We start from the raw sequence: 10238 nt of genomic DNA on the forward strand, positions 1-10238 counted from the left end.
AAGACCTCATTTCCTCCTTATCTATTGATTGGACTACAACAAATGCCTCCTAATAAGTACTTTGGTGTTCCTCCATTCAGCAAACTAGTTCATTAAGAGCTTTGCCAGGTCCTGCTGACCTGTAACGGCAGGTGAGAGACACTACCTGACATGAAGACGTGTGTTGGTTGGCACGACAAAACTGACAAGGAAGCACCAGAACATTCTACTGTAGAAGTAGGTATCAAAGACAGAGAGGATGACAATGGAGGATATGATCCACTCCACAGGGGTGGGGCAGAAAAGGTTCATGGAGAAGATGAAATATCTTGAGAGAAGAGGTATTAGCTCCTTAGAAGAGTGATTTCAAATGGGGATGCATCGTAACCACCGGGAGAGGGCTTATTAAAACAGTGCTGGGCCCTACCCTCCAGAGGTTCAGGGCCAGTAGGTGGGTGTGGGGCCCAATCGTGCATTTCTCATAAGCTCCCAAGTCCTGATGCTGCCTCCCCAGGCCACACTCCAGGAACTACTGTTTTAAGATACCCACGGAGCCTTCGTTCCCAACTCCTCCTTCTACACAATTGCCAAGACAGTGGTCTTGACCATCTCACATCCTTGTAGTACATCCTTCAGTTGTTCCCTTTTGCCTAGAGGGCAGGTACAAGCTCCAGATATGGCTTCTGTCTGCCCCTCTAGCTTTAACATCTGTCACACCCAGGACTAACCTTTATCCTCTGGCAAGTCATATTTGCTTGAGCCTAACACATTGTTCCTTACCTTTGCTCAAGTTCAAAATATGCCTTTGACTGGAATATTTTGTTTTTTTCTTCCCTTTCTATGACTGGATGCTATCTTGTAGACCGAGCCAAGGACTTTAGATGTTTTCCTTGCTGTCAAGTGACAAGGGGGATAATCTAGGGGCCAACTCACATGTTTGGAGCCTGTCCCATTTTCACACATGTACTGTAGTCCAATTTCTTTAAGGAGCGCATATTAACATTGTGCAGGTACTGTTACTCCTCATGCCATTGCCCATGACTGCTGGGTGGGAGACAGTAAAGGGAGGAGCTGACTGGATATATAGGCATATAGGCCTTTATGTAAAACCGAAGACTGCCAGCAACCCAGGCTCACTCTCTACCTAACGTCTCACAACTTGGAGTCCTCTCTGGGGGGCTTGGCTGGCCTAAAGGGATGCCTGTTTTGTCTTGTTGGTGACTTCCTTTATTCTGATGCCCCTTGTTTTCTGTCTTCTAGAAATTTGTCAGAATTGGAAAAATACTTGGGTGTTCCTTTTTGCTCTCTATATTGTTTGGACTTTTATTTTACAAATGTTTGCTGTCATTTCAGTAGAATTTTGAAACTGAATAAATAGTATATGACATTTGTCTGCTGTCTTGAAGCTTCTGCTATTTCTTGTTCTTTTCTAATGCATTAATGAGAAACATAACAGTTGTTAAAGGCTCAGGCTGTAAACTTGGGTTCAGATCCGATTCTATTACCACTTGGTTTTGGGACTTTGGCCAAATTATTAATATCCTTAGGTCTGTTTCTTCATCAGTAAAACAGAGTTATGTCTATCAGCCTCAAAAGATTGCTAAGAAAGTTAACACACACACGTACACCACCCCCACACACACCCCCACGCCATAGAGTATGGTACATATTTAGCATTCAAATATATTCTGAAAAAATACATTTATTCATAAATAAATGGCTGTAGGAGTTTAATAGTCCACTTATAGATTTTCTTTATATTACTCCCATTGCTAAATAGTTGGGCTTTTCCAAAGGGGATGGAGGGATGTATGAGAAGAATATTTTACAGCAAATTTTGAGACTGCTAGGATGGCCCAGTATTTGAAGCTATATAAGCATAAATTATTATACTAGAAAATTAAAACAGTGAAACTATGGAGTAGTTATCAGAAATGATAACAAATAGTATCTTAAATGGTGAAACATTAAAACAATTTGATCCAGAGCAAGTACTAGACTATTAGCATCATATATAGTATTGTGTTAGAGGTTTAAAAAAATGAAACCAAGCAAGAAAAGATAATGAATGCTATTAATTAGAAAATAGAAGAAGAATAGAAGAAAATAAATGGTCCAAGATGGCAAAGAAGATTCTAAACCCACCTCCTCCCATAGACACATTGACTCTATACCTACATACAAAAAAAAAAAAAAAAAAAAATTGCTCTGAAAAAGACCTGAAAGCTGACTGAGCAGCTCATTCACATTGGCAAACAGGAAAAGGGGATCACATCAAGGTGGGTATTAGAGGCTGAGACGTGGTCTCACCATAAACTCCATCCCTGGTGCATTAACCCACAACTGGGAGGAAAATCACAAAGGAGGAACATCTCCCTGAAGAGTGAAGGATTTGTACCCCACGTGAGGCACTCAAACTTTTATCACCTGCACATGAGAGCGGACTCTCAAATACCTGTCTTTAAAAACCAACAGCATACATCTTGATGAGACCCAAAGGAGACAGCAGAGAAATGCCTTTTAAAGGACTAACACATTAAAAAGCTCAGCACAAAAGGAGCCATTTGAAGGGTCCCCAGACATTATTATTTGAAAGAGATTCATCGGCTAATCTTAAAGCATGATCAGTAGGAGCAGAGACCTGTTGAGATGCTCTATGGAAAGAAAGGGAAATAATAAGAGCCAGGTTTTTTTTTCCCCCTTTATCTCAGGAGGTGTCATCTTCATGATCCACTTCTACTACTATCAACACAGCCACTATATCCTGAGAGAGACTTGCACAGAAACGAATGCCTTGGTTTTTATGGCTATGACCAGAATATGCCACTTGTCACCTGATTCTAAAAGCCAGGGAGTTTAAAATTCAAAATACATAAAGAAAGCATACAGTTCAGCACCAAACACCCAAATAGCTCAAGTGAAAACAAAAATGGGCAGGGGACCTGAATAGGCATTTTTCCAAAGAAGACATTCAGATGGCCAACAGACACATGAGAAGATGCTCAATGTCACTAATTATCAGGGAACTGTCAATCAAAACCACAATGACTTGTTACTTTATACCTGTCAGAATGGCTAAACTTAAAAAGCACAGGGAAAAAAAAAAAAAGCACAGGGAATAACAAGCATTGGCAAAGGATGTGGAAAAAAAGGAACCCTCATGCACTGTTGGTGGCAATGCCAACTGGGGAGCCACTGCGGAAAATGCTATGGGGGTTCCTCAGAAACTTAAAAATGGAATTACTGTAGGCTCTGTAGGCTTCAGTAATTGAACTATGAGATATTGACCTAGAGGAGATGAAAACGCTAACACCATGAGATATATGTACCCATATGTTTCTTGTAGCATTATTTACAATAGCCCAGATATGGAAGCAATCCAAGTGTCTAATCATAGATGAATGGATAGAGAAGACATGGTATCTATGCACAATGGCATAGTACACAGCCACAAAAGGGAATGAAATCTTGTCATTTACAACAACATGGGTAGACCTAGAGGGTATAAGGAAGGCTAAGTGAAATAAGTCACCCAGAGAACAAACACATTTCACTCAAACGTGACATTTAAGATGAAATAGAAGGACAACAAAGAAAAAAAGAGACACACAAAACAGACTCTTAAATACAAAGAATAGACTGATGGTTGGCAGATGGAGGTAGCAGGAGTGGTGGTGGGAACAGGTGAAAGAGATGAAAAGACTTAAGAATACACTTATCTTGAGCACAGCAAAAGGTGTAGGACTGTTTGATCATCGCTGAAACTAACATAATAGCACACATTAATCGCACTTCAATAAAAAAAGGAAAATCTGGAGGAGAAAAAACCGTTATAATAGCGTATTCACCAAAAACAAAAATCCAAGTAGTACCCACACAGTTCAAACTTGTGTAAGGGTCCACGGTATCAGCACACTGAAGAAAGTCCTCAAACCACAAAGGGACAGAGCAAGGGAGAAAGAAAGGAATAGAGGCATTATGAAAACAGCCAGAAAATAATAACAAAATAGGTGATAAGCACATACCTCTTGATAATTACTTGAAATGTAAATGGACTGAATGCTCCAACAAAAAAACACAGAGTAGCTGGATGACTAGCAAAACCAGACCCATCTGCCTGTGGCCCAAAAGAGACCCTCTTCAGATATAAGGACACACAGACTGAATGTGAATGGAGGCAGAAATATATTCCATGCAAATGGAAACCAAAAGAAACCTGAGGGAGCGATACTTCTATCAGACAAAATAGACCTGAACGGGGGAGGCTGTAACAAGAGACAATGAAGCACATTATATAATAGTAAAGGGGTCAACCTACAAAGAAGACATGATGTTTGTAAATATTTGTGCACCCAATAAAGGGGCACCTGCATATGTGACGCCAATATAAAAAGAGCTAAAGGGAGAAACAGAGTGATAGAATGGCAGCAGGGGACACTAGTATCCCACTTACATCAAGGGATAGGTCATTCATCAGAAAATCAATAGGAAAACACATCAGCCTTAAATGACACAGGAGGCTGGATGGGCTTTGTGGATATATGTACAACACCTCATCCCAGAGCAGCAGGGCACACATTTGCTCAGAAGCACGATGAATATCCTTGTAGATGGATCTTATGTTGGCTCACGACACAATCCTCCATACTTTTAAGAAGACTGAGATCATATCAAGCATGTTTTCCAACCACAATCTCAGGACACTTGACATCAAGTACAAGAAGGAAACTGGGATATTTGCAACTACATGGAGATTAAATTGCATGCTCCTGAGCCACCAATGGGTCAAGGAAGAAATTCGAGAGGAAAAACTAAACAAAGCAAAACAAACCTTGTGACAAGTTTCAGTATGGATTGGCATCGTACTGAGGTGGATGGGGTGCAGATGAAGCACTTCTGGGAGGGAAACTTGTAGCAACATGGGCTTACCTCAGGAAACCAGGAAAATCTCAAACAGACAAGGAAATTTTATAACACCTCAAGGAGCTAGAAAGAGAAGAACAGAAATGAATCCCAAAGTCAAGGGAAGGAAGGAAATAACAAAGATCCCCATGGAAATAAATGAAATGGAGTTTAACAAGGCAATAGGAAAGATCAATGAAACTGAGAGCTGGTTCTTTGAAAACAAATGAAAGGGACACATCCTTTAGCCAGACCCACCAGGAAAAAAAGAGAGGGGCCTCAAATAAAATCAGAAATGAAAGGGGACATGTTCCAACTGATACCACAGAAACGTGAAGGACCACAAGACTCCTACAAGTAATTATTTTAGAAAATGGGAGGACACCATGAAAATGATAAGTTTCTGGAAACCGATAGCCTCCCAAGACCACATCCTCAAGAAATAGAATATTGGAATGGACCAAGTACCAGTACCGGCTTCTGCCCAGTAAAAATCCAGGCTCGGACAGCTTGGCTGGTCAATTTACCTACTTTGCTCAAAGAAAGCAAATGCCAATCCTTCTCACACTTGTCCCCACACAGACAAGGGGTGAGGACACTTTCAAACCACTTTATGAGGCCAGCATCACCCTGATAGCAACACCAGGACACCCCTACAGAGAAAAATAGACCCCAGGTTCCTCAGTGAACAGAGCTGTAACAATTGCCAACAAAATATTGGCAAAGCAAACTCAACAATACATCACAACAGTTGTGCACCACAATCCATGGGGATTTCTTCCTCTGATGCCGGGTCGGTTGAATAGCCATAAGTCAGCAAATGTGATGCATCGCAAAAGTCATATGCTCCCCTCAGCAGATTCAGACAAAGCATTTGGCAGCGGGCTTCCACATATGGGTGTAGCCAACTCTCTCAACCAGATGGGTGGAGAGGTAATGTACGTACGAACATGGCCAAGGCCAGACATGGCGATGCCAGCAAGGACGTCATACTCAAAAGCACAAAGTGCAATGTTTTTCCTGTAAGAGAAGGAATAGGACCTGGATGCCCACGCTCTTGCCACTTTTATTGACATAATGGTGGAAGTCCCAGCCACAGCATTTAGGTGAGGAAAAGAAGGAAAATGTATCTGAATCAGAAAGGGAGAAGGAGCCTGTCCCTGTTCACAGGAGACGCTCCACTCCACACACAGGGTACCCTCCAGATTTTGCCAAAACACAGAACTAGGAAACAGGTTCAGGACAGTTACGGGATACAAACTCAATACGCAAAAATTCTGTTGCATTTCCATATGCTGACCGTGAACCATCGGAGTGAGAAATAAGGAAAATAATCCCATTTACAAGTGCATCAGAAAGAATACAATATTTTGGAATGAATGTGTCCCATGCAGTGAAAGACTTGTTTATGGAAAACCATAGCATGTTAATGCAGGGAAATGAGGACAACGTAAACCCCTGGAAAGATACCCCTTGCTCGTGGATTGGAGGAGTTAGTGTATTTTAAAATGTCCACGCTACCCAAAGTCATACAGAGGTTCCATGCAATCCCTATCCGAATTCCAATGGTGTTTTTCACTGAAGGAGAACAAAGAACCCTCAAATTTTTCTGGAGGTGGAAGGACGACTTGAACAGGCACAGTGTTGTTGACAAGGAAGGAACCACAATCCTGGAACTCAAAGTATATTATACTTCTAAGGTCATCAAAACAGTATGGCACTGATGCAAAACTAGACTGCGGTTCAGTAGGACAGAGCAGAGAACCCAGATAAACTCACACTTATAGGGCCCATTAATCTGACAGGAGGCAAGAATGCACAATGGGGAAAAGACCATGATGATGGCCAAACTAGACAGCTACTTACAAGAGAATAGAAATGCGCTGCTTTCTTACACCATATACAAAGTTTAAATGGAATAGACAGGTTAATGTAAGTCTTGGAACCAGGAAAATCCTAGAAATATTGATAGAGGAAATGATGGTAGAGTAGGAGGATGTTGATCTCACCTCCACCCAAGGACAAACTGATGCAGCAGTGAAAAGCAGCTGGAGTATACAGAAGGCGACTTACTGCCCAATTTAGGATGTGTGCTAGAGAGGCAGGAATTTTCAAGGTGGTATCTAGGACTGGATGTTCTTGTGGGTACCATTTTCCTTCCTTCCTGGTTGCCTAGCCAGACAGATGCTTACTAGAGCAAGTTCTAGCACTATCTACACAGCTGGCACTGCTTGCCCCACCAGGTATTTCCCTATGGACACAAGTCATTCACAGGGCCAGGTGGTCCTCCACTGTGGCTCCCGCTCTACCACACTAGCTGGAAACATCTGTCGGGACTAGTGTTCTCCCAGAGTGACTACTGCCCTGCCAGACTTGGCAGGCAGTCCTTGCGGAGCCCAGCACCCAGTTAGGTCAACTCCTTCCCTGGGGATAGGAGAAGAGCTGGCCATGTCTGCCAGCGGGCCTGCCGTAGCTATAGCTGGGTTTCTCACTTAGCTGCTCTGGGGCAAGCCTTGTTCATCAGTGCTCCCAGAGGAGTCGTGGCCCGGCCATAACGAGAGGGCCCATGTAGCCCACACAGGAGGCACCTTTGGGATTCTTGGTTCTGGTGACTCAGGGGGATTATGCTCCTAAGCACCACAGGATATCTTTTATATATGCCCACTACTTTTAGGGCCAGGAGACATAGCTGTCCTACCCAATGTACAGTAGCAAACAAGATTCAGACAAAATGAGGAGACAAAAGAATATGAGTCAAATAAAGGAACATGACACATCCTCAGTAAAAGAGCTAAACTAAATGTAGGTAAGCAATCAACCTGGTAAAGAGTTCGAAACAATGGTCTTAAAGATACCCACTGAAATGAAGAAGAGTGGGTGAACTTAGTGAGAACTTCGACAAAAGATAAAAAATATAAAAATGAACCAGTCATAGTTGAAGAATACAATAACTGAAATGAAAAACAAACTGGAGGGAATCGACAGCAGATTAAAGAATGCAGCAGGGGGTGCCTGGGTGGCTCAGTCGGGTAAGCACCTACTTTTAGCTCAGGTCACAATCCCAGGGTCCTGGGATCCAGCCCCATGTTGGGGGGGGGGGGGCTCTGCTCAGCAGGGAGTCTGCTGCTCTCTTTCCTCTGCCTCTGCCTCCCCTGCACCCCCCCCACCTGTATTCTCTCATGCTCTCTCTCATAAATAAATAAAATCTTAAAAAAAAAAAAAAAGGAATGCAGAAGGGTAGATCAACTATGGAAAGCAGGATAGTAGAAAGAAACCAACCTGAACTGCAAAAATAAAATGAATTTTTAAAGAAAGTTTAGGAAAGGTTAAGGTTTCTCTGTGGCAACATGAAGCAACTACATTATAATAGTTCCTACAGAAGAGAGGCAAAAAGATTAAAAAAAACAAAACAAAAAAAAAACAAAAAAAACTTATTTGAAACCATATAAACTGACAACTTCCTTAACCCAAGAAGGAACTAGACATCCAGTTTCAGCATACACAGAGAGCCCCAACCAAGATGAACCTGGTGATGTCCACACACAATAATAATTATTATTATACTTATAATAATTAAAATGGCAAAAATTAAAGATAAAGAGAATCGTAAAAGCAGCAAGCAAAAGAAAAGCCAACTGTTACATACAAGGGAAACACTGCAAGGCCATCAGATGATTTTTCAGCAGAAAGTTTGCAGACCAGGAGGAGAGGTGGGCTGGGCAGAATGGAGTGACTGGAAGCACCATCTGGGGAAGTGGTGGCAGACATGGGGGCCTTGCAGCTCGGCCCCCCATTGGAGCAAGCCCATGGGGCATTTGCCCCTTCATGGATCCACTCTGGGCTGGTACATGCTGATCACGGAGGCCCAGGCCACCTCCAACATGGCCTGTTCTTGAAAATATGAGTTGGGTTTATAGCCCTAGTTCTTCTGGGGTTCCCTATGCAAATGCCAAAGGAATTGCTTATCCAGCTGATTTCTCCCTGTGCTATGCAGCCACCACTCCTGCTTGCTCCCCCAACATGTATTTTGGAGCAAATCCTAACTTTCAAACAGGTTAAACTCCTGGCACACTCTGCACAGCATCCTGTTCCTCCAACAGCAGGGTAGCGCCACCGTACTCCCACTCCTGGAGCCCTTGCTGGCCACTGTGTGCCCTGTACATAATACCTATGCCCAGCAGAGCTCCTATGTGCAACAGGCACATAGGATACACAGCCCCTGTGCACAGTTGACCCTCATGTCATCACCACACCACAGTGGGGCAGCCCAACGACATGCCAGTGACGATGTAGACTCCTCCCATCCCTCCACCTAGAGGCAATGGCATCAGCATGGGCATGGCTATAACCACCACGGCCATGTCAGTAGGTACCCTGCTGACCAACCACTTCTCAGCTCCTGTTGCATGCCACCCAGCCACTGTGCCCACGTATTGGGCCCCAGGAATGCCCACCTCCAGTTAAGTGTCCCTTCAGTGGTGATTACCCTACTGCAGCCACATCACAGAGGTTCCACAGCTGGTGCCTCAGGCCTGGCACCTCCAACCTGGACTTCTTAATGCTCTTGACACGTAGCTAAACACTACGATGGCCCGGCCCAGCACATCTCAGCCCCGTTAGTCTCCAGCTAACTCTGTGGGTTAGTCTTTAAGCAAATCCTGTTTTGTGGACTTCCTGGCAATTTTTTTAATTTAACTGTTATGTTTAAAAGGGAGCATTAAGCTATTCTGAATCATATCTAGTGAATGTTTTTAGAAAAACAAACACAAAAACAGAGCTTGCTCAATCTACCTGCAAGGACAGATGAGAAACCATCATATGCAAAATCCAAAGGAATGGAAAAGCATTTTACAAGTTATATCACTAATGCACTGTTGTAACAAATGTAGAATCTCAAATTTATAAGCATTAAAGTGAAAAAAAAAAATCAAACACTTCGCAGACCAGAGGTGAGTGGCAGGATATATTCTAAAGGCTGAAAGGAAAAACCTACAACCAAAAATATGTTACACAGCAGAATGCCTTGGGGGCTCAGTGGGTGAGCATCTGCCTTCGGTTCAGGGCATGATCCCTAGGCCCTGGGGTTGAGTCCCACATCAGGCTCCCCTCGAGGAGCCTGCTTCTTCCTCTGCCTGTGTCTCTGCCTCTCTCTGTGTGTCTTTCATGAATAAATAAATAAAATATTTTTTTAAAAAAATGTTACACAGCAAGGTTATCAGTCAGAATTGAAGGACAGATAGAGTTTCCCTGACCAACAAAAGTTAAAGAGTTCATCGCCATTAAACTGGCCTTACAAGAAAAGTTAAAGGAACTTTATTCAGTGAAGAGAACATTCCATGAGTATCAGACAAATTATG

The 10238-nt window shown here is 42.9% G+C and overlaps 1 pseudogene; it reads left to right on the top strand.

The window, feature by feature from the left end:
- The first annotated feature begins 8781 nt into the window (after positions 1–8781).
- LOC112677772 (myelin-associated neurite-outgrowth inhibitor-like) lies at positions 8782–9345 on the top strand (annotated as a pseudogene).
- Positions 9346–10238: the final 893 nt, after the last annotated feature.

Source organism: Canis lupus, chromosome 10 (assembly GCF_003254725.2).
Source record: "Canis lupus dingo isolate Sandy chromosome 10, ASM325472v2, whole genome shotgun sequence".
Lineage (NCBI taxonomy): Eukaryota > Metazoa > Chordata > Mammalia > Carnivora > Canidae > Canis > Canis lupus.